This window comes from Grammomys surdaster, unplaced genomic scaffold, assembly GCF_004785775.1.
Source record: "Grammomys surdaster isolate TR1022 unplaced genomic scaffold, NIH_TR_1.0 64, whole genome shotgun sequence".
In the NCBI taxonomy this organism is placed as follows: domain Eukaryota; kingdom Metazoa; phylum Chordata; class Mammalia; order Rodentia; family Muridae; genus Grammomys; species Grammomys surdaster.
In genome coordinates this window covers 12,428,217-12,435,635 of record NW_021604566.1, presented here as the reverse complement: position 1 = coordinate 12,435,635, position 7,419 = coordinate 12,428,217, and positions in this window count along the sequence as shown.

Genomic DNA, 7,419 nt, shown 5'->3' with positions numbered 1-7,419 from the left:
AGGGGCTGGGAATTGAAGGAGTCAGAGGGGTCAAGGACAAGAAAACCCACAGAATCAACTAGCTTGGGCTCATAGGACTCACAGAGACAGAACTACCAGTTAGGGAGCCTGTGTAGATCTGACGTAGATCTTCTACATGTACGCTATGGGACTTCTAACAGTGAGAACAGAGCTGTCTCTGACTCTTTTGTCTGCTTTTGAGACCCTTTCCTCCCACTGGGTTGCCTTGTCTAGCCTTAATACGAGGAGAGGTGCCTAGTCTTGTTGCAGCCTGCTATGTCCTGTTTGACTGATATCCCTGGGAGGCCTGACAGGAATGGAGGAGGAGGGAGGGAGGAAAACTGCATTTAGGATATATATGAGACAATAAATAAATAAATAAATAAATAAATAAATAAGTAAATAAATAAATAAGAAAAGTGCTTGAAATCTGTATTTCTTCTTTCTCTCCTTCCTATCCCCTGCCTTGTTTCCAAGATCATAGTCTTCCAATTCATTGTAATGTCATATTGTTGGGCTGAGCATCCCATAGTACTTGAAATGTGCTTTCTTTTTAAAATGTTTAAAAATGATGCTTTAATTTTTGAAATTATATTCTGATTATCTATTTCCTCCATCCAAACATCCCATGTAACCTCACTCTGCTCTCTTTTAAATCCATGGCCCTCTTTTTCTCCCTCTCTTGGGATTCCTTGAGTTAGCTGCAGTTCTCTGTCTAGGGCTAAGGCCTCAGGAGCTCCCCCAGGTTAGCATGCCTAGTAACGTTGTCTTTGTTCAGGTCATATGTAGGTGGCCACATTGTTGAGAGATTTCATGTGTGTAGCTTCTTTGATATTTCTAGCAACTTTCAGTTCCACTGGGTCTTACAATATTTCCATCCTGCCTTTGATGATCCCTGAGCCTTATCTGTAGGAGTTGTGTTGCAGATGCATCAGTTTGGACTGGGCTTCACAACTCTGCATTTTATCAGTTTCAGTTTTCAGGGAATGGTCTCTGGCTGTAGGAAAGAGACATCCACTGGTGCAGAGAAAGATCTACACTTATCTCTGAAGATTTAGAGATATGAACCACAGATGAGAGAGATCATGAGGTTTCCATCTTTCTGGATTTGGATTGTCTCCCTCAGTATAATCTTTTCTAGTTCGATCCACTTACCTGAAAATTCCGTAATTTCATTTCTCTGTACAGTTGAATAGTATTTCAAACTATAGTATATTTATATAGCAGAAGTGTAGTTTCTTATCTATCCTTTTCCTATTTTAATATCATAGTCAGGCAAGAAGATAGCACAATTAGTTAAAGTGTTGGCTGAAGGACCCAAATTCAGATCCCTGCTACCATTCTAAAAGCTGAACAAAGCAACATGTATCTGTGACTCTAGTGCTGGCAGGCAGAAATAGACAGACACCTCAAGCTCACTGCCATTAGCCAGCCTAGTGGTATCAATAAGCTCCAGGTCCAATGATAAATTCTATCTCAAAAAGGCAAGATAAAGAGAGATAGAGTAAAACACATGACTTTAACATTTAGCTTACACATACACAAGAACATATGTGCATGTGTACCTACACACAAATACACACACACACACACACACACACTATATATATATATAGTGTGTATATATATATGTGTGTATATATATATATATTACACATTTTTAAATTATAAATATATTTGTTAGCAATAGTTCTTTTTCTTAGTAGAAATAATAAGACAGACTTAGTTCTGTATAAAACTAATTTTCAACAGTCCGTTGTTCATTTCAGCAGTCTGGAGATATTTGATAACTATATATTCTGCCTCTGTTCTCCATTTTCACTTTCATCTTTGAGTAATCAAAATGTTTTCCAGCATCTGTTCATAGCTTTGGCCTTTGGCTTCAGAGTCATAATACCACCACACAATCCTGAGTTTAGCATTAGGAAAAGGCCTATTTCTATCTGCATACTCTGTGTAGCAAGACAAGCTCATCGTACTTGTCTGAACAATGGAAGCCCAGCAGTGGGACGCATGCTCCAGAGCTATGTCGGTGGAGCTCTCTGAAGCTGAGTTTATGAGTTATAACCCTTAATCCAAATGAAATATAATTTTATTTGAGGTAGATCTGCAAGTGGGAGAATGACTATTAATTCTACAGTTCCAAAATAACTAATGTGCTTGGTTTGAAGCCAGGTACACTCTGAGCCCTGGATTTAAGTGCTCATATGGGAAAAGCAGAGGGAGACTTTAACATATGGATTCTTAGAAGAAAATGCAACCATTCCGTACAAGAAATATTGAGTTATTCTTAGTACTTTTTAATGTGTGGTTGACTGTATATTTTTGAGTGGTGCCATTTTTAACACTTGGCAATTCAGGCCACAGATCTTCATTTCCTGAGGTAATTTTAATAACTCACCCATTCACACAGCAAACATTTTCTGGGGAATTGATTATATAATATTGTATTGTACTTGGTTTGATGAAAAATGCAAGGAAAGGAGAAACAAGATCTGTTTTGTCGAATTACAATATTGATTAAAAATAAACCTAGCAGAATAAGCCAGCAAGTAAGAAGCAAAATAGAACTATACAATAATTAACTGTATGTTGATGTATTAAACTTTTCTATTAATGGTATGAACCCATAGTTGGTATTACTTTGGAGGCTGAGACAGGAAGATGTCTTGAGGCTAAAAGTTCAAGACCAGCCCAGGCAATATTGAGAGACTGTCTTTGGATAAATGCATGAATAGATGAAAGAAAATATCTGGTGGCAGTGCCGTTTGCATTTGCTGTTTTGTCTCTGTGAGAAAACATTATGCTCAATGTACCTTGAAGAAGAAATGGTTTATTTGGCTGAGAGGTTACATCCATCTACAAGGGAAGTTAAGATAGGAGCTGAGTCAGACCTGGAGGTACATTACTTACTGGCTGGTTCCCAGCCATTACTTATGGCTTACTCAGCTTAATGTCACATACGACACAGGACTATCTGACCAGAAGTGGCACCATCCATGGAGGGGTGGGCCCTTCCCTTATGACTCATTTATCAAGACAGTAGACATGTCCATAGGCCAATCTTACGGAGACAATTCTTCTATTGAGATTCCCTCTTCTCAGATGACTTTAGTTTGGGTCAAAGTGACAAAAACTAACCAGCACACATTGTCTACCACACTCTAATACTGGGAAAAGTTTTGAAGAGTCTGGCTTTGAAGAACTGATAACCTGATGGGTACGGGGAGAGACAAGTTTGTGAAGTGGGGGTGTGATACTCATTTGCTATCAAGCCATCTCAGTCACCATGAGAGCACGGTTGGTGCAGCCTCAAGTTCCACCTGTGAGAAACAGCTTTAGGAAAAAATTAGGAGTTTGAGGGGCTTTGGGGAGGAAAGTACAGTCAATTGCCTTGTGTCTTCACATATATAGAGAGGGCAAAGAAGGAGGGGTTTGCTGTGAGCTGGAAACAAGCTTTCCTCAAGGAACTGTGCAAGAGATTTGTGTGTTATATTGCTAAATGTTATGATTTATATGTCTTGATCTATGCGTGTCAGAGATAAGGAAATGGGAAAGCAGGCCAGACAAGAAAAACATCACAAGCAATGGGGCTGGAGACATAGGAAAGCAGTCTGCATAAAGAGGGATTCTTATACTGAAATGAGAAAATAAAATTAATGTAGGGATCATCAGCATCTGACTGAAGGTTTGGGCCAAATCAGATATAAATTTAAAATATTTCAAAACATAAAATATCATATGGATGCTACCTATTCTAGGTTGTGGCTTCATGTTATAATGCTTGAACAAAGGTTGAAATCACTGCTTCTTCATGCTCTGTCTGGATGAACAGATGTTTTAACTTCTCTGTGCTTTATCTATGAAAGGGGGAAATGAGAGCTACTGTCCCACGGAACTATTGTGGAGATTCAATAAACTGGTATTTTTAAATGTCAGAATAAGAGTAGGTCCTGCCTATTCATCTGTCAAGCTGTCACTTATCTAGTACCTGGCTCATCTAGTCCTAAATAAAAGGTTATTCATAAGATAATTACAACTACTAGGGATTTTTAAGCAGATGGAGAGCAGGAGGAGATTAGCATAGATCTGAGGCTAGAAGGCTGAGGTAGACCAGATTTCATGAAGATCTATATAAATGCACTGGATCTTGGACTAGGACAGAGAAATGCCCCACAATTCGAAGGGGAGACATATTTCAAAGAAGTAAGGGTGTAAAGTTGGACACGCAAGCACTAGTAGTTAAACAGAACTTTGAGATGGAGGTACTTAGAGACTGCAAAGAGTCTGGGACCATCGACAACAAATGGGGAGGTTCTGCATGAATGGACCCCAAAGCTTCGTAAATGAAGTCAACTGCACTCAGCCGGTATTTGCTCAAAGAATAACAATCATTAGCTAGAATTTCATCTTTCTTTGTGCTTTTGTGCAATTCTTTTGCCATCTGTTCTACGAATAAGACAGGATGTCAGTGTTGTGTAAGTGGAAAGTGAATTCTAAAGACGCTCTCTTATTTGAAACCGTGTCCTGGAGCATTTCATTAAATTACAAAGAAGACAGAGAAGGGCACGAGCTGAACTTTCCAGACACTTGGATTTATCTGAATGATGTCACAAAATCATTTCAGTTGGGAGTTTTTTTAAAAAAAAAATGATGAAAGAAAGCAAAACAAAAAGTAGGTCATGAAATGACCCCAAGGCAAAGTCTTAAATCTTAAAGGTCAGCAGGGCAGTGTGCTTTAAAAACTTTAATTATGGTGCTTAATTCTTAAGTGGGCTTACCGTGTCCTGTTAAGGCTATTCACTCTCATGCACCACAGCCCATAATGTCATTCGAGGTTTCCTTCCAGCCTCTCCAGGTATTAAAGCAGCTTGATGTGTTTTTGTTACATTAATCTTACTCTGATGCTAGTGATGATCCATCTCTTTTCCATCATGTTGAAAATTCTTTTCAATTAAAAACCCATCTCCACACATGATATTAGCATAAAGAGAGACATGTTCTGTCTAAAGCAACACTGAGATATTCTCAGGAATTGTTTTATAAATCATTGCAAGTAGAATTGACTTCAGGTTCCTTCTTCTTCCTTTTCTCCTCCTCCTCCTAAGTGAGCAGGAGTTGGGCTGATGAGTTTTTGGCCTGTATGCTTCATTCCTGTTGGAATGGATCAGTTTCATCCCACTGCCTCAGTAGTTTTACTGTACATGATGTGAAATATTGCAAACATACTTTAACAAAGCCATCAACTTTGAAATACTTTATTCAAGACGTTATGATTACAAAGGCAATAAAAGAAATGGTTAAAAGGAGGAGAAACTGCGCAGTAAGAGAGGATTAGGAAGACTATTGATGAAATCGTGTGTGGATTTTTTCAGGCTCCGGTGTGCAGAAAGCATGCAATGCGTGAATAATTCATGTAGAAATTCTATCGTAAAGTTGTATCAGTTTCCGCAGTAAAACCTGGCTGTGGAGGAGGAAAATACATCAACATCTGTGACAAGCTCTATGAAGAGACAGTGGCAGAGCCTTGCAGGCATCAGGAGCAAAGCAAAATATAATAAATTCCCTTAAGTGTCAAATTTGTGTCGGCTGAATAATGACACCATATGTCTGGGTTGCCGTGTCACCATAGGCTACTCTGAAAAAAACACATGGCTTTGTAGAAATGGCCAGCAGCCGAGGAAGAAACTTTGCTGCCTGCTGTCTGACAGTCACAGGAAATAGTTTGCTCAGCAAGGCCAGCTTCTGAGAAGCAGGAAGGATTATTATTATTATTTTGTTGTTGTTGATGTGTGTACTCTGTTGTCATAAAGTTACAGCATCCAAAGTGGACCAATGTTTAGAGTTGGTACATGTCAGTATCATTTAAAAAGTTACTTTTGGTGTCTTATCCCTCAAATGAGTGGGGGCAAGGTTTTCTAGCCCACCTCTTAACCTGGGGAAGGCATTTGTGATACCTCTATCTTTATATAGCTCTCAGATATAATCTTCAGAAGCCTCAGGTCTTATCTTACTCATTCCCGTACTTAGGACTCAGATAATATTTTGTGTTGGGGAAACTGAGGCACTGAAAGACAGTGTTCACATTAATCGTCAGGAAGAATGCTTCTGTTGACAACCCAGTATCCTCACCCAACCTGGCTCTCCTTCCCGCAGGCCAGACATTTGTGAGATGGGATTTGCTTCTCTTGAGCTCTCCTTTTCTGCTGGCCTGCTGCCTGCCCACTGGCTTTTCCATTTTTCCTGGGTTCCTGGATTTGGCAGCACTGTAGGCCAGGATTCTACATACTGAGCATAGAAATACTGTTGGTGGAGAGTTCATGCCTGCATATGGTTCCCATGGCCTGGCAGTTCGGTCCTGCATAACTGTTCTGGACAGCCCAGACTCTGGAGAGAATTCAGCAGCCCTGGCCTAGGCTAGGCTACACAACAGCTGGTGCTGTCCCTCCCTTTCCATCACAATTAGTCCCTAAGGGATATTCTAGCAATAACATTTGGAATGGGTTACACTTACCTTTAGTCTCAAGGCCATAGGCAGGTAACCTGGACAATAGGGGGACCCAATCTGTTATTAGTTTTCTATGTGAGGAAACAGTATGTTAACGTTTAAACAATAACCAAGTGGAAAGTGAAACAGATAAAGAGAATAGTGGTTTCCTGTGATGAAGTCTGTGTATCCCACTCAGCACAGCAATGGAAAGACACTGGGGAGGGGCTTGTGAGATGCCTGTGAGAGAAAGAGCACTTTGCTCAAGCCTGATGACCTGAGTTCTATTGCTGGAATCCACATGTGCCCTGTTGCCTGCACACACATACACACACACAATGCACACATGCAAGCATGCACACATGCATATACATGCATTATGTGCATACATACATGCATGCAGGTGCATGTGAATGTACCCATGCATGTACACATATACATACTCACACATGGACACACATACATGCACACACACACACACATGTATACACATGCATGCATACACACATGCATATATATATATATATATATATATATATATATATATATAATACATTTATTCACACATACACATACCTATGAACACAAACACATAGACATGTGCCCTTACACATACCCACACACAAAGTATTGGTTGTTTACTTAAAGAAACAGAAGCTATTGTACATATATATGCTGTACAGAGGGTCAAAGTGAGTCTGAAAAGTATAGTTTTGGCCCAAAGCAGCCTGAGGCACGAGTACAGCCAGATGTGTCTTACCCACCAGATCTCTGCAGACCTGTTTCACCCTGTCACATCCTATCCTGGCCCAACTAACCCACTTCTTGTATTAAGTTAGTCCTGTTTTGGCTGTTTTATGTCTTCCTGAAGACAGTCTAAAGGTTCTTCAGGTTACAGATGGCTACAAACATGATTTCTCCATCCTTCTGCC